The sequence below is a fragment of the Protopterus annectens genome, chromosome 2.part1, assembly GCF_019279795.1.
Source record: "Protopterus annectens isolate FY-2018-M chromosome 2.part1, PAN1.0, whole genome shotgun sequence".
NCBI lineage: Eukaryota > Metazoa > Chordata > Ceratodontiformes > Protopteridae > Protopterus > Protopterus annectens.
This window is the reverse complement of record NC_056729.1, coordinates 1,289,175,212-1,289,201,661: the sequence shown is the minus strand read 5'-3', so window position 1 is coordinate 1,289,201,661 and position 26,450 is coordinate 1,289,175,212.

Below are 26,450 nucleotides of genomic sequence, written 5' to 3'. Positions count from 1 at the left end.
GGTGCTTTGATGTGTATGTGCGTGCAGTCTATTGCACCCACTACCTCAAGGTATTCTGCTATTTGGTGGAAAAGACACATATTGCTGGCCAATGCCTCACGGGAATTGGGGAAATATACGTGGTCACCAACATGTGCTGACATGGCATCCAGGAACTGGTGAAGTACCCTGGATGCTGATGCCTGTGAAATCCCCATCATATCACCAGTTGGTCTTTGTAAGGTACCTGTAGCTAGTATTCTTATGCCAAAACATACCTTGTTATCCACTGGGATGGGTTCCCCTCTGTTGGTTCTGTGTGTGAGGCGTGGCCGGCACAACTCAACAATTTGCTGTAGGAGGTCTCTGTCCACCTTACAGCGCTCCACTATCTCCAGCTCATGTAGCCCCTGGTAGGTTACCCTGGGTCTGTACACTCTTCTCCGTCTCCTCACTGTGGGTTGCTCAGCAGGATTCACATCACCACCCTCAGCACCTTGCACATGTTGGTTTATGATAGCAAGAGCAGCCCCTAACATTTTGTCTGACTTAAGCTTTTTAAGCTTTCCCTCTTTGTATATTTCAGTGTTGCAGAGTTCTTGGGGAAAAAAACAGGGAGGGATGCTGTTTGCAGAGTTTAAAGTGCTGAGCTGGGCAGGGCTAGTCTGCTGCCTGTGTAATTGGCTGATTCTGATATATTTCACCTGGCAGATCTGCTAGTTCTCCTTGGTTAACTTCCTACTACTTCTTTTTCTTCCTTTTGCCTTTCTGTTTCCGCCCGGGGGGAAGCGCCGTGCAAACAAGCGCAAACGCGCGCACATGCTGTGTGCATATTTGCAAGGAGTTTCCTATCTTTTAACATTGTGCACCTTTGGTTTGAGGTTTTCAAATAGGACAACTGTAGGCATGCCTCTTGCAATCCTGAGCAACTCAAAGCAAACATAAGCCACTGTGCTCCAATTAGCTTACAGCCTGTCTGACACACACCCTCATGATGTCACCTATATTCTACTCTACTACTCACCTACTCCTACTCTTACACTCTTGGGACATGGCTCACATGCTGGGGAAAATTGGGATTCACTATTCTTATCCTCATTTGCATAGGATTGCCTACTAATGCATGGTTACATCTCTGACACTGAGCTTCCCCCCTTAGCAACCACTACTCAGTGACCATGTTTTCTTAAGCCTGCCATTCACCTGCATGGCAGAATAAGCTTTTTAGTGAAAATGCCTATTTTTGGCTTTTTTTTAATTATTTTTTTTGTTTTTATAAGCGCCGCATGTTTGTACGGTGCTGCGCTATGCTTAAACATCGGAGATCGAAGAAAAAAAAAAGTTAAATTATTATATTTTTAAACATTTATAAATGCCAGTGGCCTTATATTTGGCCATTGGCATGCTTCCTCAACTGTATGCATCCTTTATTTGGAGCTGTCATAGCTCCGTTTAGCTATTTGCAGAACGGTACTCTGTTACCAAAGGAGTACATTTCTACAGATAACACTAATCTTCCACGGACAAGTTAGTGTTCCTGGATCGCAAATTTACCTCATTTGCATGGCTTTCACCAGCAAATGAGGTCATTTGCATACCATGACGCTGTCCATGCAAGAGTAGCTTTAGCAGCTCTCATGCACGCCCCTGCCTGCTGTACCTGGATCGCACGGCAGACATATTGCCGCCGTGAGCTCCTACGCTCTTCTTGCAGTCCGTGCAAGCTTTCATAAATCCGGTCCATTATTTCCTTCAGTTCAGTACTTATCCATTTAGTCTTGCCCATATTAGCACCATCAAGGGAAGGAGTGAAATGCTTATGGGTTTTTCATATTATGTCCTTCAAACACTTAATTATTTAAAGAAATCAAGCACTATTTAGAGACACCACACATACTAAGCTAGAATGTAAAGTGAGACATTGATTGTAAGAGGTGGATTTGTTTTGCTTCATCACTGTCTGAAGAGCTGTAAATAACTATGAACCCATTGTAAACAGGGTTCATTGATCAGCAGCTTGGGCTTCCTACCCCACTGCATTTAATTCTTCAAGATCTTAAATACTGCTAGTGCAGAAACTAGACAAGCAGCCCATTCTGACCCATGATGCTATCTACATTATAATGACAGATTAATGGCGGGCCACAAATTCTGAAAAAATGTACTTTTTTCTCATGAGTGTAACAATTTAACTGCAGAAAAAAATACACATTGAAGGAAAGTTAGAAATTTGAAAATAATATGACCACTGAGGCTTACATTTTCTAGTAAGTCAATAAAAAAATGATAGTATTATATATTATAAATGATATGCATGTATATGTAATGTATAATAGGGATACACACACACACACACACACACACACATATATATATATATATATATATATATATATATATATATATATATATATATATATATATAAAAAAGCAAATGCACAAAATACATACATACACACATAGAATACAATGCCCCATTTGGTATGTACCTCTCAAGACATCTGCAACAACTGGAAAGGCTGCAGAAATACCTCACTAAAAGAATCACAGGCCTAAAGCAGATGCTCTATGCTGACCGCCTTAAAAAACTCCAGCTATACTCTGTTGCATATCGTCTACTCAGAGGCAATCTCTGCTTAACATACAAGGCCATGTCAAACCCAAAGCTGTTGGACATGCTACACTTAAAGAAATCCCAATCCCTCAGAGCCACACACTCCAGGGATCTAAACCTTGTCATCACAATAAACAAAACATGCTGGAGGGATAGGTTCCCGACCCAGAGACTCCCCAGACTCAGGAATAGATTGCCCAAACATGTCAAGCAGAGTGCCTCTTTGGCCCTCTTCCAAAGCAACCTTGACGGTTGGATGGGAGAAAGGACATTCACCCCAGGGATCACGTCAGTCGCCCTGCTAGACAGGGGTCCAGGGAAGTAAATTGTGTGGGAAGAAATAGCCAGGGAATTGTTATGGCTAGGCTTGTATAGGCCCTAGGGCTGATAGCCTAGTACCAACCTATGAACCTATGCCACTGTGTGTATACATATATATATATATATATATATATATATATATATATATATATATATATATATATATATATAGACATATATAAAAAACAAATACACAAAATACACACATATCTATCTATCTATCTATTTATCTATTTATCTATCTTTGTGTGTGTGTATCCACTAACTGTACGTAAGACCACTATCACTGTAGGATTGCTGAAATACTTTCAGAAAACTATTATATCCCAAAATGCGTCAAGTTAGACACTTGCCATTTTACTGCAGCACATTAGCTAACAAATCTGCTATGTAAATTCAGTGTCTTTTAATTCAGTTAAAAGCTTACATTAAAACTAATAAATCTAAAGATATGTTGAACATTTTTCAAAATTAAAACCATCTGGCTCTTATGTCACTAAATTGCTACAAAGTAGTGAGATACAACTTGTCAATAATAAATACACAGGGAGTAAACAAATTCTGTTTATTTTCAAGCATAAACTAATGAAAGTTGAACATCATCTGCTTTTAATTTTACGTCAGCTACTTAGCCACTTAAGTCTGAAAAATGAGGATACTGGTTATTATGTTTTCGTAATGTGCCATTAAAGTGTGTAATGTATATATAATTTGCTAAGTAATTGCTGTGCATTATACTCAATCATTTAAAAGAAAGAAACCTGTGGTTTTCCAAGGATGGCAGTTTAGCATGAAGTTAGTGATAATATGAATAAATTAGATACTTAAACACAGACTCTACTTTGAGTAATTTATTAGTGTGAAAAGAATGACAGTTTATCAGCCATATGTGTGGCCTGATAATGCACATTAACTGACATTTGATTGATTTGATTCATATGGTTGCCACAGTGCATTTCAATTGATTTTTTTTCTGTGTAAATTTTGCTTACCTTTCTAATGTTATACAAACATCACGCCTACTCCCAATTTTTATTAGACTGCAAAGTATTTTTTCTAATTAATATTCCAGGTTGTGCACTGCCAATAACTACATCAGCATGAAGATGTAACACATCCAAATGTATGATCATTATGACAGTCTTTCCAATTAGAATAAAAAACAGAGACTGGAAATTTCCAGAAAAAGAAACCTGTCTTGTCTTTTGCTAAAACTTCACACTTAATTTTCATCACGCCTCCTTTGGGAAATATATGAATGGATGCTTTCTGGATAACAGAGTAAGGTAATACTTCAACCCACAGAACAGTTATTAACAATATTACAACTACATTTTAAAACATTCAATAATGAGGTAAAAGACTGTATAATGCATTAATACTACAAATGCAATGGGAAACCAAAAGCTATTAGCTGAGCACTTTTCTTTATACTAGAATATGACACACACACACATAGACGTTTAGCTGTCATTAAGTCACTTAATGACAGCTAAATGTATGTGTGTGTGTGTGTGTGTGTGTGTGTGTGTGTGTGTGTGTGTGTGTGTGAGAAAGTATGTGCATGTGCATCTCTCTCTTTCTCTCCCTCTCTCTCTGGCTGCATCTCTATCTGTTTGTATGCATGTGTGTATGTGTATTAGTCTAAGGAGACACTGAAGATACTGAAAGCAGGCTGCATATAAAAAATGTGAGTTTATTTTCACAAGTCAAACGAAAAACAAAATCTTAGTCAACTTTACTTTGCAGAGCTAAATAAAATAAACAGCAATATAGATTTACTTATTAATGTATTTATCGAAGATTTATAAATTATGCAGCTCCACCAAGATACAAGGTATCTAAAAAGAAAGTCAAAATCTGAAGTCCTCTGCTAGGCCCAGCTTCCAGCTCTGTAAAATAAGTATTTTTTCACAACGTAAAGTCCTCGGGTTAGCCCTGACTGGGGCCTCTATTCCTGGTCTTTCTTAGATGATACTCCAGTGAAAAACTGTTTTACTGTTCATATCTTAAAACTAAATTTATGTGAACTAGCAAAGAGGCTAGGGTAACTGCAATGAAGCTCAAAGTTGAATATTAACTTAAAATAGCTACTAAAACCAAAGTTAACAAAAACTCTTTCTTTAGCTACACAATGAAGTTAAGAACTAACACCCAAAAATGTTTGGAGCTAGTCAACAATAATACTGTCCACTCTGACCCCAGCTTAACAGACAAACCTATTGCAAATTTTATCCCACCTACATTCATAGCTATTCCACAGAATGCACACCATGTTTAATTACTATGGAACAAGTTCTCTAAGCTCTGTCAAAAGTTAAGAATATCTCATCCATGGGGCCAGATAACATACCAGGTTGTCCAATTATCACTGCTAAGTAGAATAGTTCCCATACGTCCTTCACTAGCTTTAATAAGTGTGTCGTTAAGGTAAACAGAATGAGATATCTTATCAACATTAACTAATTTCTTTCTCTTGTTTTATAATTTATTTATACACGTATTCCACTGTATATTTTTTTAAAATATCTCCTTATATAGCTCATAGTTTAGTATGAGCTGCCTTTGTGGGCCATTTTTAAGCCTAGCCAATTACCCCAAGTGAGAATCAAACCCTGCACCTTGCGTCTGTAAGGTAAACACATTCACCATTATGCCAACCCCCCCCCCATTATATCTGGTGTGTATAGGGACTGGACTATAAATGCAGCCATTTAAATAATAGAAGTAAGGGGCATCTATAGCAGCTTAGGCAAAAGAATCCATTGAAGGAGGATTGCAGAAACATTGGTTTAGGTCTTCAATTAAGTTGCCATAACGGTTAAGGTCTTCATCTCCCAAGGACGAGGTGCAAGGTTTGATCCTGACCTCTCTTCAGTGTCTGTTTGGAGTTTACATGTCTTCCTGTTGTTTCTTTGAGATTCCTCCCATCTCTGAAACACATGATAATTGTTTCCATCTCAAATTTATCAAAGAATGGAGCTGTGGGTAACAGTACAGACTCAACATTGTGCCCTATAGGGAGAAGAGTTGTATAAACCAACCATCTTGGATATTTATTTATTTTATTTAACATTTGTTAACCGGGCTAGTCCAGCTGGATATATTTCCATTTTCAGCAGAGGCCCGAGGAGAAAAGCTCCAATTGTAAAACATACCACCACCACACCAAAAGGTTTAAAATAGACAAAAAGGAATTAGCTATAAATTCTAGGAAGACAAAAGGACATACTAAACTAGATACATCATACATTTACAGAACATTTTACAGCATGTAAGTCTAGGGCAATCACAAGACACTATTAGAAAAATACCTTTAAAACTTTGGTAAATCTAGTTTATGCAGACAGTTACTTTTCCTAAGGATTATATGCTAGACATATTATTAGAAAAAAAAGGAAGGGAGAGAAAAAAAAGGAGGGTATATTAATTAAGAGGCAGGGAATACTACCAACAGGGTACATTGATATCTCAGCAGACAAGAATCTAATTGTTGTCAAGTAGTAGAGATTACTTAAGTACCTTCTAATTTAGGGGAGAATATAGGAAAGAGAATAGGATAGTGGGAGGCCAAGAGATGACAATGAGAAGTCCAGAGGATCAGTCTGGGTAACAGCAAGGGCATAGCCAGTGATTTTTAAGGTATGCCTTAAGACTTTGCTTGAAGAGAGAGAGGGATGGAAGTGTGGTCAGGTCAGAGGGCAAGAGGTTCCATTGTTTTCCCACGGTATTTGAGAATAGTGAGTCACCAGCTAAGTTGTTTGACTTGGTGGTCCTAGTAAGTAGTTTATTGGAGGAGCGTAAGGACTCAAGATTCCTATAGGGTGATATAAGGTTGTTTAGTACTGGTATATTATTAGGTTGATAAAAAAAATTATGAGTGATGGTAAGTTGGGAAAGTATCAGAAGGTTTTTTAGTTCCAGCCAGTCTAGTTGATGAAGGTTATGACAATGGTGAGTTCTATATGGGTTTCCAGTGGCAAATCTAGCAATACTATTATAGGAGTTGGATAGTTTGGTAAGATTACTTTTTTTAGATTAGTATATATGGGAGCTGCATACAGTAGTGTTGAAATTAGGTGGGAGTGGGCAATAGTCTTTCTGGCAGTTGGAGTCAAGAAAGGTTTTATCCTATATAGGGAGCCCAGTCTTTTATTAACAGATTTAATGGTGCTATTAATGTGAATGTCATAGGTGAGATTATTATCAATTGTAATTCCTAATAGTTTGGTGGAAACGTCTGGGGATATAAGGGTACCATTGCTAGATTGAATGGAGAAATCTATGAGGGGTGACTTAGTGTTTGGCGTAAACAATAGTAGCTTGGTCTTTTTTGTGTTCAAAAGAAGGCACTGTCTAAAGAACCATGACTCTACAGTGTTGAAAGCTGTTTGGGTTAAAGACTGAAGTTCAGATATAGAACTGGAAGAGCATATGATTGTAGAATCATCAGCATATTGTATACAGGTGGTTAGAGGAATGGCTATTTGAAGGTCATTGATGAATAATGAGAATAGGAGTGGACCAAGAATGGATCCTTGAGGGACTCCTAGGGAAATGGGAAGGTGAGAAGATAGTTGATTGTCCCAAAGGACTGATTCTATCTAAAGTGGTGTGCAGATTGGAGATCACAGACTACATGCTAGGGTAGGACTATCCACTAGATGGTGCAACATATGTCTCTCACTGATTTGGTTATGTTGACTTATGTCACCAAACAGTGGTAAGTGGGTTGAGGACCCAACCTATGCCATGCCTTGCTAATGGTGGGAGCAGTGTACATGCCACTATTAGCCAATGTGTGCTCAACGTAAAAGCTCAGCAGGCATGGGTTAGTAAGCTATTGGCCAGCCAGTGTCCAGTTATCCAGTTTGGGTTACCTGGATCGATGAGGTAATGGCCAGCTGGTGCTCAGTTGACCAGCCTGTGTTACCTGGGATAGCTCTGTTGAGAAAAACCTGGATGTAAAACCAATCAACCTGCCAAACATTATCATCATCATCAACCCCTTTCTTCCCATTTTCTACATGGGGTCGGGTTGTTATGTTTACTGTTGCCATCTCTCCTGATTTAATGTCACACTCCTGGCTTCTTCAACACTCATGCCTGATTTTTGCAGGTCATCTCTCACTACAATCCATCCATGTCTTTGCTGGACACCCTTGTTTTCTTTTACCTACTTCCTCTCTGTCCTAAATCTTCTTTACAAGATTGCTTTCTGCTGTTCTTCACAATTGCCTGGACCAGCATAATCTGTTCTCTTTGATCTTTTCTTCAATTGGAGATACTTTGGCTTCTGCTCATATGTCCTCATTTCTTCATCTGTCCCACAGTGTGCATCCTACCACCCTTCTCAGGCACTTCATTCCATCACCTCTAGATTTCTCATCTACTCTGCCTTTACTGCCTAGGTTTCTGTGCTATACAGTAGTATTGGTCATACCACTGTTTTGTACACCTTACCTTTCAGCTTCTTTGGCATTCTTCTGTCCTACAGTATATCTAACACTATATGCCAGTTGGCTGAAGCCCCTCTGGTTCTGGATTTAACCTCTTCATTTAGACTTCCCTTCTCCTCAACCACCCCTCCCAGATACTTGAATATGTTAACCTGTTCCACTGTTTTCCCTTCTGTCTCAGTTCTCAGCTTCTTCTGATTTCCCTAATTTGCTGTCATTAACATGTTTTTATCTGCCCTTAGTTTCCTCCCACATGCCTTCAGTTTCCTTTATCCTTTGCCGAAGTTCTTGCTCAGAGTCTGCCAGTAATGCCACATAATCTGCATACATCAACGTTTTTGAGCTTAACCTGCCAAACACGAATTAAGAATTGGCACACTGTCAGGATGCAGCTTGGAAGTTGATGGCATGATGGCAGGGAGGAGGCTGGACATCCTATGTATCCAGGAGACAGCAAGGAAGGGCAGTGCAGCAAAGCCACTTGTCTGGCTTGGGATCTAGAGTATACTATACAGGAAAAGGACAGGATAGAAATGGTGTGGAAACTGTGATAAGGCAGAGGCTTCAGAAGACAGTGTGGGATGTTATCAGAATTACTGACAGACTTATGACAGACAAACTTCAGTGTAAGGATAGAGCACTATTCATAATCACAGCCTATGCCCCACAGCAGAGTTGTGATAATGAGGAAAATACTGCATTCAGACAGCACTAGTGGCAAACAGACTCCATTGTAAAGGTAGGACACTATTCATAATCACAGCCTATGCCCCACAGCAGAGTTGTGATAATGAGGAAAAGACTGCATTCAGACAGCACTAGTGGCAAACAGACTCCATTGTAAAGGTAGGACACTATTCATAATCACAGCCTATGCCCCACAGCAGAGTTGTGAAAATGAGGAAAAGAGTGCCTCAATTAGCAGTTACAAGACCTACTTGACAAAAATGGACAGCATGAATTGTTGTTGATAATGGGTGACCTGTAGTCACATATTGGGATAGACAGAACTGGATATGAGGACTGCCTGGGTTCACATGGATGGGGCAAAAGGAATTAAGAAGGCAGACAACTCTAGACTTCTGTCTGGCAAATGGCTTGATAGTATCCAACATATGGTTCCGAAAGAGCAATAGCCACAAGATTACATACAAGAGTGGCCAACACGCCACTCAGTTAGACTTCTTCCTAGTAAGGCTAGGGCACTGGGGTAGAATCAGCAATTGCAAGGTCTTCCCAAGTGAAACAGTCAATCCACAATATAAACCATTGGTTGTCACAATCAGCTGCAAGCAGTGATCAGGCAGGGCTCTAAGGTCAACAGAGACTAGGCTGAAGACCTGGAAATAGACTTGAGAGAAAGCACAACAGATCAAGGAATTACTCAGGTCTCTATCACCTCAAAAAGAAGATGAAATACTTGGAGCTGGAGAAGAAAGGCACTGCCTCAAAAAAAGCATGTGTGAGGAACACAAAACAGATATGTGGCCAAGTCAGGTATGGAAATAAGGTGCATATAGCTGGTGGTGAAATGCAGAAGTTCAGGAAGTCATCAAAAGAAAGAAGGCATGCAGGAAAAAGTGGGAGATAGAAAAGATGGACCATACTATGAAGGAATACTGACTGGCTAACAAAGAAGCTAACAAAAGAGTTGTAATAGCAAAGAGCAAGGCATCAGATGCACTCTACCAGCTTCTGGAAAGTAAGTCAGTATATGGCACCAAGGAACTATATCAGTTTCAAAGACAGAAATATAAAGAAGATAGTCAGACACCCTTCATAATGGATACCAGCAACAACCTACTAGACCAGTCCACAGGACATCAAAGAGAGATTGAAGGAGTACTTCTAGCAGCTTCTGACTGAAGAAAACCCGACATAAGCCATAGTACCCCAGACAGAGCCTAAGATGAGAGAAGAAGAGGAGCTCACCATAGAGGAAATAAGAACAGCACTAAAGAAAATGAAGTGAGGGAAAGCAGCAGGCTTAGATGAGGTGACAGCAGATATGATAAAGATAATGGGTAAGACTTATTTATTTATTTATTGACATTTGTTGACCAGAAAAGTCCACTGGGTCAGTAACCCATTTTCAGTGAATGCCTGGGGAGGAAAGCTCCACTACTAAATAATATACATAGTTAAGACATAAGAAATCAATTATTACAAAGTAAGTTGAGTCAAAAATAACAGAGTTATTACACAGAAATACACACATCAACAGCTTATGGAGTTTATATCCATATAATATAATGCATATAGTAGGCATAAGTTGCCCAGATTATCATATGAATTAGCAGGGTATGTTCAAGAGAAGTTTTTAGAATTGATAGCAGAGATTAAAACAATTCTGAACTGACAGTGTAGATAAAAGTAATTGAAATGTCAGTGGTTGGAGAGAAGGTGGACAGAGGTAGTTCTGTAATAGTAGACAGGAAATGAGAGAAGAAAGAAAGAAAAAGAAAAAAGTAAGTGGGTCTTAGAGAAATTGAAAATATGAAAGGGAAACTGATGAGGAGAGATAAGATTTATTAGCATAGTGGCTGATGTGAAGATTACTGAACCTACACACATTGCCAACATACTGGCTGACAGGTTCAGTGCAAACTTCTCCCCCTCCTCCCCCCCAAAAGGAGAGATATCTATACCAGAGGATTGTAGCCCCCAAAACATCTCCAACGCCCAGGTGAAAACTGCTCTCTCCAAGGCAAAAAACACAGCATCCATGGGACCGGATGGTGTCCCCGGCTGTGTGCTCCACGAACTCAATGAGGAATTAAACCCGCAGTTAGGACAGCTGTTTAATCTTAGCCTCACCTCAGGATACGTACCCAAGGAGTGGCGCACGGCGACTGTGGTTCCACTTCACAAGGGCGGTGCCTCCACCGACCCTGGAAATTACCGTCCCATTAGCTTGACAAGCCTTATCTGCAAAGCCATGGAGAGGATCATAATGGAACTCATAAATAAAGACATAGGGAACTTGCAGACTTTGGATCTAACCCAGTTTGGCTTTGTCAAAGGCAGATCATGCCTTTTAAACTTGGTTGACTTTTTCGAGACAGTCACCAAGGCCATTGATGAGGGAAAGGCAGTCCATACAGCCTACCTCGACCTGGCAAAGGCCTTCGACACAATACCCCACTCAGGTATCATCGAAAAACTCATCAGCTTGAATGTAAACCCATACATCACAAGATGGGTTGCAAACTGGCTAAGTGACAGAACCCACAGGGTCAGAGTTGCTGGAGCCATGTCAGACTCAAAGCCTGTCACAAGTGGTGTCCCACAGGGCTCAGTCCTGGGTCCACTCTTGTTCGGCATCTACTTTTCTGAAGTACAGGCAAACACAGGAGGGTTATGGCTGACAAAGTTTGCAGATGACTGCAAACTGGGCACCATAGTGGAAAACACATCTGACACAGATATCCTTCAGAAGGGCCTCACAGAAACGGATAACTGGTGCCAGAGCCAGAGCCTAAAGTTAAATGCCAAGAAATGCATAGTCATACCCTTCGGGAAAAACAAGGTTACCCCTAGCTACCATATAGGTGGCAATCCACTGAGCACAGAAGAAGTCATCAGGGATCTGGGGACCCAGGTTGACAGTAGCCTTTCGTTTGACACTCATGTTGCTAAAGTAGTTAGGAAAACCTTCTACATTGCCCACCTGATCATGAAGGGATTCACATCTAGATCAAGGGAGGTCATTGTCCCCCTGTACTCATCACTCATTAGACCTATGATTGAGTACAGTGCCCCATTCGGAATGTATCTGACCAGACACCTGCAGCAGCTGGAAAGGCTCCAAAAGTTCCTCACCAAAAAGATAAAGGGTCTCAAAAATATGTCTTATGCTGCCCGACTGAAAGAACTCCAGCTCTATTCAGTCTCATACCGCTTGCTCAGAGGTGACCTGTGCCTGACATATAAGGCCATGTCAAACCCAGATTTGATGAATATGCTTCACCTCAAAAAATCTAGATCCCTCAGAACCACAAGGGTGGGAGACTTAAACCTTGACACGGTTATTAATAGAACGTGCTGGAGGGACAGATTCATCACCCAGAGACTCCCTATGCTGTGGAACAAAATCCTGGTACATGTGAGGCAGAGCACCTCGCTGGCCTTGTTCAAGAGGAATCTTGACCAATGGATGGGAGATCGCAGATATACCCCAGGGATTACTTCAGTGTCACTGCTTGACAGAGGCACAGCAAAATAATAGGCATAGTTTTATTCAAACTAAAGGGGTGGCGAAAGCCACATAACTATGGGCTAGGCTTATAAATGCCCTTGGGCAGATAGCCTAGTATGAACCTATGAACCTATGAACCTATGAGAATGAAGAGAAGAAAGACAGGAAGTACAAGATCTTCCCAGAGATATGGCAGAAATGACTCCTGAGAGTACTCACAGCAGTGTGGAGAGAAAGGTGTATCCCAGATGACTGGAGAATAAGCATATTAGTGCCAGTGTTGAAGAACAAAGGGAAAATTAACAACTGTGGTCAGTGCAGACATATCAAACTCCTGTAGCATTACGTGAAAGATCTGGAGAGGGTGGTGATTAGTGTAATAGAAAGTAAGATGGCTGATGAGCAGTTTGGATTAAGACCAGATGCAGCACAACTGATCCAATGTTTGCAGTGAGACAGATACTTGAAAAGAAGCTAGAAATGAGGAAAGAGTCCACCTAGGAATACCTAGACTTGAAGAAAGTATATGGCAAGGGTATCCAAAAGCTGATTTGGGCAGTTCTGCAGTGGTTCAAAGTTCCAGAAACATTTGTAGAGTTAGTGAAAGCTATGATCAGGGATGCAATGACTAAAGTATGAGTAGTGCTCCTTCTCACAGAGAGGTTCCCAGTGGAAGTGGGTATGCACCAGGGTTCAGCTCTGAGCCCACTGCAGTTCATACTAATGATAGACTACATTAGCAAACAGATGGGGGAGGGGGCAGATCAACAAAGATGCTGTATGCAGGTGATGTGACATTACAAACAGACTCCGAGCAAGAACATCAGCAAAGGAGAAGGGAATGGAATGAAAAACTGAAGGCACATGGGATGGGACTGAGTACAGATAAGACAGTTGTAATAGCAGCAAATGGTGGAGTTCTGAAGAAGCTGAGAATTTATATACAAGAGAAAATAGTGAACCAGGTTAACAGCTTCAAATATCTCGGAGGGGTGATTGAGGAAAAGGGAGATGGAATGAGAAGGTCAAAGCTAGAATCAGAGGTGCTACAGCCAATTGGCACAGAGTGTCAGGGGATGTGTATGACAGAAGAATGCCAAAGAAGTTGAAAAGTAAGGTGTATAAAATAGTGGAGTGACCAGTACTACTGTATGGCATGGAAAAATGGGCAGTAAATGCAGAGTAGTTGAGGAATTTAGAGGTGATGCAGTTGAAGAACCACATATGTGGTAGGATACACAAGGTGGGACAGAAGCAATGAGGACCTAAGAGCATGAGCCAAAGTAGCTCCAGTTACTGAAAACATCAAAGAGAACAGATTTTACAGTGGTTTGGGCAGGTGCAGAAAAGCAGAAGACAATCTGTTGAAGAAGATTTTCGACAGAGAGGAAGAAGCAAGAGGAATCAAAGGCAAGCAGCAAAGAGTTGGATGGATTGTGTGAGAGAAGACCTGCAACAGTCAGGCAAGAGTGTTGAACAAGGTAGGGGAGTGGCACTGAATACAGACATGGCAACAGTTGACAAGACCCCATGACCCCATATAGAAAATGGGAAAAAGGAGGTTGATAATGTTGCTGATTCAAGTAAATGAGGATTTCCATTTGAGAAATCCCAAAAACACAGATATCTATGATTTATGGTCTAAATTAAAAATGGAGGTGAAAAATACTGAGGTATACAAAAGTGGGCACATTGGTGAGGATAAGACCAAATTTATTGTGACCCCTAGTAGGATGGTTAACTATCTATATAAAGGAGTTAGAATTTATAAAACCACAATCAAACACTTCTTGGTAACTGAAAAAACATAAACTACTGAAAGGAGACCATGGACTGCAGAGAGTTAATGCTTTTGTTAATTTCATTAATTATCATGGAACTTCTTCAGATGTCAAAGATAGAAACTTCCTTCTTTTTATACAGCAACTTAGCCAATCACAGTACTCTATTGTTAAAGCAAAACAAACACATTACAAATCTTGTATAACACTCCACTAACATAGAGTTAAAAATGTACAAAACCTTTAAAACTAAAGTAATTTATTTAACTTATTTTTTTGTTTATTTTACATATATATATATATATATATATATATATATATATATATATATATATATATCTACTAAAAACTTCTAAGAAAACAGCTGAACTATTAACCTGGCTATCAATAGAAACGTAAAAATCTAATACAATGTTGGAATTTAAAAATATATATATTAATAACCACTAAACACTCCACTATTAGACATTAAAACTCAGCTCACACACACACACACACACACACACACACACACACACACACACACACACACACACACACACACACACACAGAGTCTAGCAGATCACCTAGAGGATATCTGCTTTTACAGCAAGTAGACTGCTAATGGAAATACTGCTATTAATACCAGGGAGTTGGCTGGCATTCAATAATATTTGCCAAAAACAGTCTCTATACTCTAAAAAGGAAGACAGATTTCTACCCTTTCATTCTTATTAACCTTGGCAAGGATTAACTAATCCTCCGTGTAAGACTAACTAAGTCTTACACGGAAACTGCTGTCTAAGAGTATGAATATGCATGACGCGCTGACTCAACTCTAAGGCTAACACGGAGCGTGCACAAGTGCAGGGGGCGTGTCAGTCTGCCGAGCAGTCCAAATATCCACACCCCTGCAAGTGCCTAAACTGCAAATCCCTAAACTGCAAATGTCAACTGAAATGAGCGAGTCCGCTCAAATGTCTACATACCCAACACTACACTCCCCCACATTCTAAATCCCTGTACAAGTTTAAAATGTAAAGCTTTCCTTTTTTTTATTATTCCCGATATAGCTGCCCGTATTTGCGCGGGTTTGCCCATTGCTTAGCTACAGTTAGCAGTGTAGACATCGAAGAAGATAATAAACTACTTATATGCAAATTAAGCCAAATAGCAATAGTGAAGTGGTAGAGCCCTCGCACAAACAGGAGGCATTCCCGGTTCAAGAGCCGCTACTCCCCTTCCTATTTTCTGTTGGAAATGTGTGCATAAAAATAATTCCTGACAGTTACCTTTTAGATTTTAGTAAAATGTATTGAAATGGCCTATGTGGTAGTGAACGATATTTTATATATATATATATATATATATAAGAAGGTGGAATGGTCATGCATACTGATAAATGCATAAGTAACGTATCTTAAGCAATGTGAAGCAATGCTAAGCAAAGTTTACTAGTATTAAGCACAGTTAAGTATAATTGCTCATAGCTTAGCACTGCTTTAACTAGCGCAATGGCTTTGCACGGATCTGCGCATCGTGCCAACTAGCGCAAACAAAACATGTTCGTGCGGAGTTGCGCATCATGCTAAGTAGCGCAATGTTGGGCAATGTCGGGCAACGTAGAGCAACATAGAGCAACATCGAGCAACGTTGCGCAAAGTTGAGCAAAGTCAGCTAAACACAGCCACACCTCCTAGCCGGTCTGGCCACTAGTAAAATAAAAAGAAATGACAGGCCTCGAACCCGGGATACTGTGCACTATAATCACAGTACTAAACCACTAAGCCATGACAGCTTTAAATATGGACGCATTTCCAACACACTCATATATATCAATGGAAGTTTACCCATTGCTAAGCAGGTTAGCTTTTAGCTGAGATTTTTCAAAACTGGCCAATCACAAATAAGTGCAGGACATAAGGCATATTTAAGCCCCATAGGTGGGAATAATTGCCAAAACTGGTTGTAGCTCCCATCTGCAGACAGTATGGCCGGTGTTGGAGAGGGCTCTTATTTTCGAGCACAACGGTGGGGCATTGAGGAGTCAAAAGTAATGGTTTGGCTCCTCGTCCATCATCATGATGCAAGACTCCTGCAGAGCCAGTTTCAGGGCACTGAGTACAAAGTGGAAGCCTGAAACCATCTAGCACATGATCTCAACAGTGCCACAGGCATCCCTCGGACTGGTGAGCAGGTCAGACACCACTACTCAGACCTGAAGAGACGCAAGGAGGACCGAATACAGGATACAGGAGGCCCGTGAAATGGAAACTGCCCCACTACTGAGTATGTAGCCATGAAATGAAGTATGTAAGAATTGCTATTGTAGTCTATATTACGGATAGGTATGTCTCAATATCCCTTCATTTACTTCACAGCTGCAGGTGTCCATGCTGCAAATCAGCAAGCCTACGCAGATAGGCTGCTAAGGCTGCACCACCAGGCAGGTTATTAATTATTCAGCATGTGTTGTCATACAAAAGAAGTGAATGAACCTGAAAAAGAGTGTTGTAACCCATTAATAAAGGTATAATAAGTGTTGAGTAACTTCTTTGCATGTACTGTTATATAAAATAAGTGAGACAGCATGAAAAGGTGTTGTAACCCATTAATAAAGGTATAATATGTATTGAATAAAAGACCTCTGCATGCACTGATATATCAAATAAATGAGAGAGCCACTAGAAAAGTGTGTAATGTAATTAATAAAGGTATAATTCCTGGAGTGTGTCCTTGTCACTTTCTTCAATATATTGTTGTACCCTTGCATTATAGAAATAGTACTGTTGTATTAAGCACAGTCAACCCACACATGGGTAGGCCCATATAAAGTGGATGAAGGGAGTGCCAGTAGCTGTTAAGCATATATACAGTCTTCAACTGTCGGATCATGGCCGGCATGTACAGGTTAATCTGGCACATGAGTAGCTTGTTATTGTGTTCCCCAGAAATGTCAGTGTGCTGCTAGAAATGTAGGGGGCTGTTAACATATACCTCATAATGTCACCTGAACACATCCAGATATGTAGATATATAACTATAAATGAAATATATAAATATGTAGCAGTAACATCTGCATCCAGGGCAGTTTGTATGTCAGATACAGGTCAGGTATATCAAGAACTAGCAAAACCCATTTCACAATTTAACGGACATTGCCTAGTGTAATAATACATGTAGGGGATATATAACTGCAGTCAATAGGAATGTAGTGTAAACTATATGTATATATAAGTTGTTAAGGGAGGTATCTTTTTACACCCTACTGTATGTGCATAAACAATGCAATTCCACACCTCAATGGGTTGTCTAATCTCATAACATTTGTTGGGACACATGTCCTATTGGTTTATAAATATCTGCATTTACTTTGATGCATGTGCCCTGTTCACATATCACAATCTTGGTGGCCTGTTGCCACCAATCAATCCTGCATGCTATTGGAATGTCCACTGTTGTTCTATATATGCATGTGTTATGCTTGCTGTTCAACTGCTGGAACTCTGGTGTGCTGGGTTAATGGGAATACTACTGTATGCAGTTACAACTCAGTTGCAATGCTGTTGGCTATTACTAACCCATATTGTCATTAAAGCCTCCTAAACATAGAACGTATGGGAAGGCCGGTCCCAGCGGACCCACCTGTCCCACCTCAGCTGGTGATGGCACCTGGCACCAGCAGGTCCGGTGCCCATCCCAGGACCTCCTCCTCCTCCATTCGTCCTGTGCCACCTTCAGGTGGAAGCGCTGCAGGGGATGGGGCTCGTCGACCCCCATGCAAGCGTGGCTGGAGGAGGGCCACCTATCACCCTCCGAACGGTCCGGGCTGTGGTGCATAGGGAGATCGAGCGTTCAGTCGCTGATCCTCTACGCCAGCTCGAGGCAAGGATGGCGTGACTCACGGGTGAGCCTGCCCCTCCTACACAGCCCCAGGACAGCCATCCTCCAGGCTGTGAAGGTACAGTGGTGACTGCCCATCGGTGGGGTTCTCAGTTCCCCTGTTGCCATCTGTGGGCTCATGGGCTTGCGATTTCCAAACATCCTTCCCCATCAATGGTGTTCACCCACCCCATGTGTCATATTCCGCCCTTGTATGCATCTTGTTTGTCTTGTCTGTTTACCTCCCTAACCTACCTCCCAAAATATGCCTACTTCCCCTACCCCACATTCCACTCTCACCTAAAAAAAAAATATGGGCAATCTGCTCCCACAAACAAATTACGCCCCATACATAGCTGCCCATTTTGCACACATGTCCGTTGGACACATAAACTGAAATTTAATTGGCAGTACAACATACTTCGTTGTCCTCACCTCTCTCTCAGGGGTGGAAAGTTTCAAATTTCCCTCAAAATTACTAGTATATGCACAGCTGTTGCTGTTAAAGAAATAGGCAGCTATGGACATTCCCTACACCCGTCCTGCACATCCCTAGCTGTTTTTCCTACTGTCTTTCCCTCTTTGTGCCCCTTTTTCACCACTTTCCTATCTCCCCATTTTCTTTTCTTTCAAAGAAATGAGCACAGGGGTTAGTAAGCACCTTTAAGCAGTAGTTAGCTGGTTTGCACAAGTGTGCGCTTTTGTGCGCTTCGCTAAGTATTGCTAAGTGTCGCGCAACTGCTTAAAAGTGCCTTAGTCACCCTGCATGTGAGGGCCTTGTTCTGCTCAGCAGCAAAATAAAACACCAATGTTAGTCTTGAACCCTGGACCTTGGACACACTAGACTGCATGACGTACCACTAAGCCACAGTAGGTATACAGTAGGCTGTTGCTGAAATATATATAGCATGCATCACAATGAGTGAATGTAAAGGAAAGATAGGAATGCCATAACACAAAACCTGTTCTGTGGAACTTTACCAGAAGTTGTTGTGGAATTGCATTACATGACTGTGATAACAGAACCAACCATTTTATCAGTAAATAATGTTACAGCAGCACTTTACAACCCCCACACAGTATCATAGCAGGACAATCCCCACCCAAATGTACAAAATACCTGTGTGTTCAAGGTCCAGCAAGGATGTAGGTAGGCATACTCAGTACTGGAACTGTCCAATTTTCATGAGCATCCTGTGCTAATGTCAACAAAAAAAACACAAACTGTGCAGAAGTGAGTACATTAATATCCACAGTATAGCAGTTCACAAACAGTTCATGTGCCAAATGAAAACATCTCAATAACTACATATGTATGACAGCTAATTGCATAAGTAGAAAAAAAAAACTACATACTCCCATGTATCTTGTGTTAGCATTTGTAGGGGTGAGTACTATTTTACACTGACAACTGTGTACTGGAAGTGGCAACATTCAGGTCTGAGTACAACATTCAAATCACTGGCTACACCCCTAGCATCAGATACAAGAAGTACACCAACCTTCTGACTTACACAACGGTGTCCACAGCAAACAAGCATGGTCCCCACTTTGGAAAGCTGAAAGGACTATGCCTACCTAACCTAACAATTTATAGCATTTGGTTGCTATGACATTGAGTACTGCAAGTACCACACAGCAGGCTGCATGCAATTGCCAAATGGTGGCCAACAATTGGTACAGAGGCCATCACATGCACATGTGCAGATACCTATAAAAGCAGGCTGTACTAGCTGTCCACACATGCAATCATTTCATTGCAGGTATGGAGAGAGAGGGGGAGAGAGAGAGAAAGAGAGCATTACAGAGCAACACAGAGAGACACAGACCGCAGCAACAGCAACAGGAAACAAAAAAAAATATAAAAGAAAATATATTGGAAAAAAATATATATTGAAAAAAAATGTATTGAAAAAAAATATATATTGAAAAAAATATATTGAAAAAAAGAACATATATTGAAAAAAAAATATATTGAAAAAAAGAAAATATATTGAAAAAAATATATTGAAAAAAACAATATATTGAAAAAAATATATGTATTGAAAAAAATATATAGAAAAAAATAATATATTGAAAAATATAATATATTGAAAAAAATATTTTGAAAAAAAAATAAGATATAAACAACAAAGTGTACAAAACACACGGAGCTGACTACTACAAACACTTACAAAGGAAAGGTATGTAACAGATTTGTATTTACTGGCATGTAGTAGATGTTTTTGAAGAGTACTCTACATAGTTTGAATCATCCATATGTGGCAGCAGTACGTATCTATGCAAAGAGATGCCCTACATAACTACTGCCATGGAGAAATCAGTGGGCAGCTGTGTGCAGTGGGATATGACTGTGACATATGTAGTTCAGCATTAAATGTCAAACATCTGATCCATGTTATCTATGTTCTGTACAGTAGTGTGTACAAAGTCTGTTTGGGGGAGAAGCGCATACAGTTATGTAAACATGGATGTGACAGAGTAACAAATGCATGATAGTTATATTAACATGTAGCTTAGCATTGGCAACAGCTGAACCAGGCTAGTATACTAATTTTGCATTTGCAGCTATATATACGCCCTCTAATATTACTGTGTGCTCACATGTGACACCTGTTCATGTTGCAGCAAGGCCCAACAGGTCAGCCGTGAGGTACATGGACTTACAACAGTGTGGTCCTTGTGTGTGTATGGCACACACATACGGAGAGATCTGTCTGTGTCAGATATATTAGCATCTGTATATGTGCATAGAGCAAGGGACATACTGCAACTGTTTGTGAAAGGTGGATATATATATATATATATATATATATATATATATATATATATGTATATATATGTTATTGAAGGTTGTTATGTGCATATTTCTGTGTAGGTTGTAGTGTGTTTCAAACCAGACAGCATACAATGCTGGTATATGACATGTGGTGGTTAAACCCTGTGGGTATGATTCGTCAGGTTTGCAGTGTTGCAGCCAGTGAGGCCTGCTAAAGCTACATGGGCTGAGAACACCTTCAATGCATTCCGCATAACACTGTGCAATATTATGACATAACTGTATACCTCACAACCTTCCCATACTTGATATTCCCACCATGAATGGTGGACTGTATATGTGCCTATATGTATATCTATATGTACACCAATGGATGTTTATATGTATGTGTGTACATATATATATATATATATATATATATATATATATATATATATATATATATATATATATATATATATATATAAAACAGATGCCTGGTGACAAAGCCATGGACTCAAGCTATAGCCTACCTGTCCTTGAGGGAAGTGACCTCAGCACAAGAAGCTGTAGTAATTGGTCATTTTGGACCATTTCTAGCTCTTTTGAAGTTCCCTGGTTAAAATCTGCCTCTGGCATTTTTTTGAAGCCATATTGCTCAGACACAGCTCCACGTGGTCCTGTTGAGTCTTCCTGGCTACAGAGATCCGAAAAAAAAGCGACTGCTTTCCTGATTAAGTATCCTGCTGTTTTTTATATTTGTTTTACCTTCTACTGCTTACCTAGAGCAAGCTTTAACTGTTTTCATAGTTATTTACTGCATTTTTTATTATCTGCACTTAAAAGTACATTTTAGTCGAAATTAGTCTAATTCAAGTCGAAAAGTGTTTGTTTGCTGTTTAATTTAATTGTTTGGCTGCCCACTAAAGTGAGCTAGCCTGTACTACTGACTTATTGCCTTTTCTGCTTAGCTGAGTTGCCACTAGAGCACCATCGGCAGCCCGGTTAAACAAGTTTAAACTATTTCTGGCTCCGTAAAGTCTGCTCTTCATTTTTCCCTTAGAACTGCTCTACTTGTAATCTAAACAGTCTATTCTCTATCTGTAAAGCTCAGCACTTGTTCCTAAAGCATTTTTAGTCAGGTAAAGCACTTCTATATTATACAAAGTACTTCACTAGCTTAAAACCCCCTTGAGTACCCACTTCCCTATAGGTCCTTTCTGACTCAGTTACACAGCAAACTTTTTCATTTCTTCTAGCATGTCAAAGGGTCAGTTGCTAGCATCCTCTCCTGCTCAGCTGGTGAATCTGGGAATATTGAGGCAATGTTACAATTGCCTCATGTACACAGACAACCCTCTCCTCCTCCCAAAAAACACAAATACATGCGAGAGATGCAACTATATAGCCAAACTGGAGGCTGAGCTCTCAACTCAGGACTGGCAAAACCAGACAGGAGGAGAAGGTAACCACACACACCATAAACCCAGTCTCACATAGAACTATCACAACTACAAATCAAACACATAAACACACAAAGACATACTCACAGGCACTGATCAAAAATCTACCAAAACAGCAGAGGCCTCCAAAGCAGACACCCAAACAACTGCCACCTCATGACATAACACAAGCAACACATAGATCACAAAGTCAGTGTGCAAATCAGTCACAGCCCTTAAGGCCAAACACAATGCCAGACACACTTGTCATAGGTGACTCCATAGTCAGACACACTGACGTCCCACTCACCAGACTGAACAAGGAGAGGGTCACAGTAAGCTGACTGTCGGGCGCTAGAATCCGCTACATAACACAAGCACTCAGGTCACTCCACAGCAAGTACAAGTATGACTCAGTCATTGTCCATGCCGGTGTGAATGACCTGAGATGTACCTCCCTGGACTACATGAAAAGAGACATAAAGGAGCTCTCGGATTATGTAGCCCATGCTGGTATGACACTGACCCTGAGCAGTATCCTACCTTTCCAAGAATGATACCACAATACAGAGACAAAATGATCAGTTTTAATAATTGGCTTAATTTCTGGTGTCATTCTAAGGGGATCCAATGTCTGTCTGCCTGGAATGACATGCTTGACAAGCCACGCTGCTTCACAAGGGACGGCTTGCACCTGTCACCCCTGGGTCTACGGATATTGGCAAAGGCTCTTGCCACCCCCATAGTGCCTTTTTTAGACAAGGCTCAAATTCTAAACCTACCGCCCTAGAAAACAATAATGCAAAAAAACTAAGGGTAATGCTGCTCAATGCCAGAAGTCTAAATCTCAAGATGCACGCCCCCGAAGCCCTCCTCAGTATGGAGAACATCGATGTCTGTGCTGTGACTGAAACCTGGTTCAAGGCTCCTGAGAGCACCCCGGCACTATCAGGTTTTACCTCATATCATGCGTTCCGGCCCCAAAACCCGGACCATACCACAAAAGGAGGGAGTGTATCCATATTCATCAAGGATATCCACACCTCCAGGCTGGTGGCAACTCACGAAGCATCAGAGACCATACAGGTGCAATTAACCATAGGCAAAACTGCTCTACAGTTTGTAGCATGTTACAGGCCACCATCTCAAACTCAGGAACCCCACACAGCCTTCCTGAAGACACTGGAGAGTATAAATGTCTCTCCAAACACCATCATATTGGGTGACTTCAACTACCCAAACATAGACTGGGAACATTACTCAAGCCCCAATACCCTAGCCCAAAGGTTCCTGGAGTTCATAAACTCAAATGCTATGGAACAACTTGTCACCATTCCCACAAGAGGTGAAAATATACTAGACCTGATCATCACAAACATGGGGACAAAATGCTCCACACCGGAAGTATATCCCTCATTGGTGAGATCAGACCATGAACTAATCTCACTGGAGATCCACATCCCCGCGCCACCCCCAACAAAAAAGACCACAGTGAAGAACTTCTCAAAAGCCAACTTCACACTTCTCAAGACTGGTGTGGTATCCTTGAAGGCCCCTGAGCCATTGGAAACCACAACCCACGCTGCTGAATCCCTTACACCCTTACAAATGCTTTCTATGAGCACCTCCAGGATTGCATGGATCAAGCAATCCCAAATAAAATCAAGACCCTTTCCACCAAAGGCAAGCGCCCGATCTGGTGGACCCCAGCCATAAACAAACTTTACAACAAGAGGAGAAAGCTACTACAAGATAGAGCAAAATCCCTAAAAGGGAAGACATCTCTGATCAATACTAGTAAAAAACTATGATCACTCATAAAATCATCCAAGGCCAACTTTGAGAGAAAAATCGCCAAGGACTCAAAAGACAATCATAAGGCCTTCTTCAGCTATGTTAGAAATCTAGGTGGAAACTCCCAGATATGCTCAGAATTAGTCCAAAATGATACAAAAATCACTGACCCACAGACATTGCAAACATACTGGCAGACAGGTTCAGTGAAAATTTCTCCCCTCCCTCCCCCCCAAAGGAGAAATATCTATCCCAGCAGAGTGTAGCCTCCCAATCATCTCAAATGCCCAGGTGAGAGCTGCTCTCTAAAGCTAAAAACACAGCATCAATGGGACCGGATGGTGTCCCCGGCTGTGTGCTACACAAACTCAATGAGGAACTAAACCCACACATAAGGCTGCTGTTTAATCATAGCCTTACCACAGGATACGTACACAAAGAGTGGCGTACAGCAACTGTGGTCCCACTCCACAAAGGTGGTGCTTCTACGGACCCTGGTAATTACCACCCCATAAGCTTAACAAGCCTGGTCTGCAAAGCTATGGAGAGGATCATAATGGAACTCATAAATAAAGACATAGCGGACCTACAGACATTGGATCCTACCCAATTCGGCTTTGTCAAGGGCAGATCATGCCTCTTGAACTTGGTCGGCTTTTTTGAAGCAGTCACCAAGGCCATTGATGAGGGTAAGGCAGTTCACACAGCCTACCTTGACCTTGCAAAAGCTTTCGACACAATACCCCACTCGGATATCATAGAAAAGCTCACCAGCTTAAATGTAAACCCCTATGTCACAAGATGGGTTGCAAACTGGCTCAAGGACAGAACCCACAGGGTTATAGTTGCTGGTGCCATGTCAGACTCCAAGCCGGTCACAAGCGGTGTCCCACAGGGCTCAGTCCTGGACCCCCTCTTGTTCGGCATCTACTTTTCAGAAGTGCAGGCAAACATAGGAGTATTGTGGCTGACAAAGTTTGCAGATGACTGCAAACTGGGCGCCATAGTTGAAAATCCATCAGACACAGATATCCTTCAGAGAGGTCTCATAGAAACGGATAACTGGTGCCAGAGCCATGGCCTTAAGCTAAATGCCAAAAAATGTATAGTCATACCCTTTGGTAAAAACAAGGTAACCCCAAGTTACCACATAGGTGGCAATCCATTAAGCACAGAAGAGGTTATCAGGGACCTGGGGACCCAAGTTGACAGTAACCTTTCTTTTGACACTCACATTGCCAAAGTGGTTAGGAGGACCTTCTACATTGCCCACCTGATTATGAAGGGATTCACATCCAGATCAAGGGAGGTCATTGTTCCTCTGTACTCTTAACTTATCAGACCAATGACTGAGTACAATGCCCCATTCGGAATATATCTTACCTGACACCTGCAGCAATTTGAAAGACCCCAAAAGTTCCTCACCAAGAGGATAAAGGGGCTCAAAAATATGCCATATGCTACCCGACTGAAGAAACTCCAGCTCTATTCAGTCGCATACCGTCTGCTTAGAGGTGACCTGTGCCTGACATACAAGGCCATGTCCAACCCGGAATTAATGGACATGCTCCACCTCAAAAAATCCAAATCCACCAGAGCCACAAGAGCAAGAGACTTAAACCTCAACATGGATATAAATAGGATGTGCTGGAGGGACAGATTCATCACCCAGAGACTCCCAATGCTGTGGAACAGAATCCCAGTCCATGTGAGACAGAGCACCTCGCTGGCTCTGTTCAAGAGGAATCTTGACCAGTGGATGGGAGATCGTAGGTTTACCCCAGGGATCATCTCTGTATCACTGCTGGACAGAGGCACGGCAAACTAATGGGTATAGTATTCTTCAACCTAAGGGGTGGTGAAAGCCACACAACTCTGGCTAGGCTTATAAATGCCCTAGGGCAGATAGCCTAGTATGAACCTATGAACCTATGAATGTTGACACCGCATTAGCATCCCTCCTTGCAAAAACTCAGTACCCATTAACTACCACATAGGTGGTAGTCTACGTACTACCGAAGGTGTGATAACAGACCATGGGAAACAGGTGGACAGTAGTTTCCCTTTTGATAGTCACAGTGCCACACTAGTCATGTAATCTGTCTACATGGCACACGTCATCACAAAAGGTGTGTCATCCAGGGAAATATAGGTCAGTGTTCCCCTCTACTCCACACACATAAAACCCATTATAGAGTACAATGCCCCATGTGATATGTACCTCTCAAGACATCTACAGCAA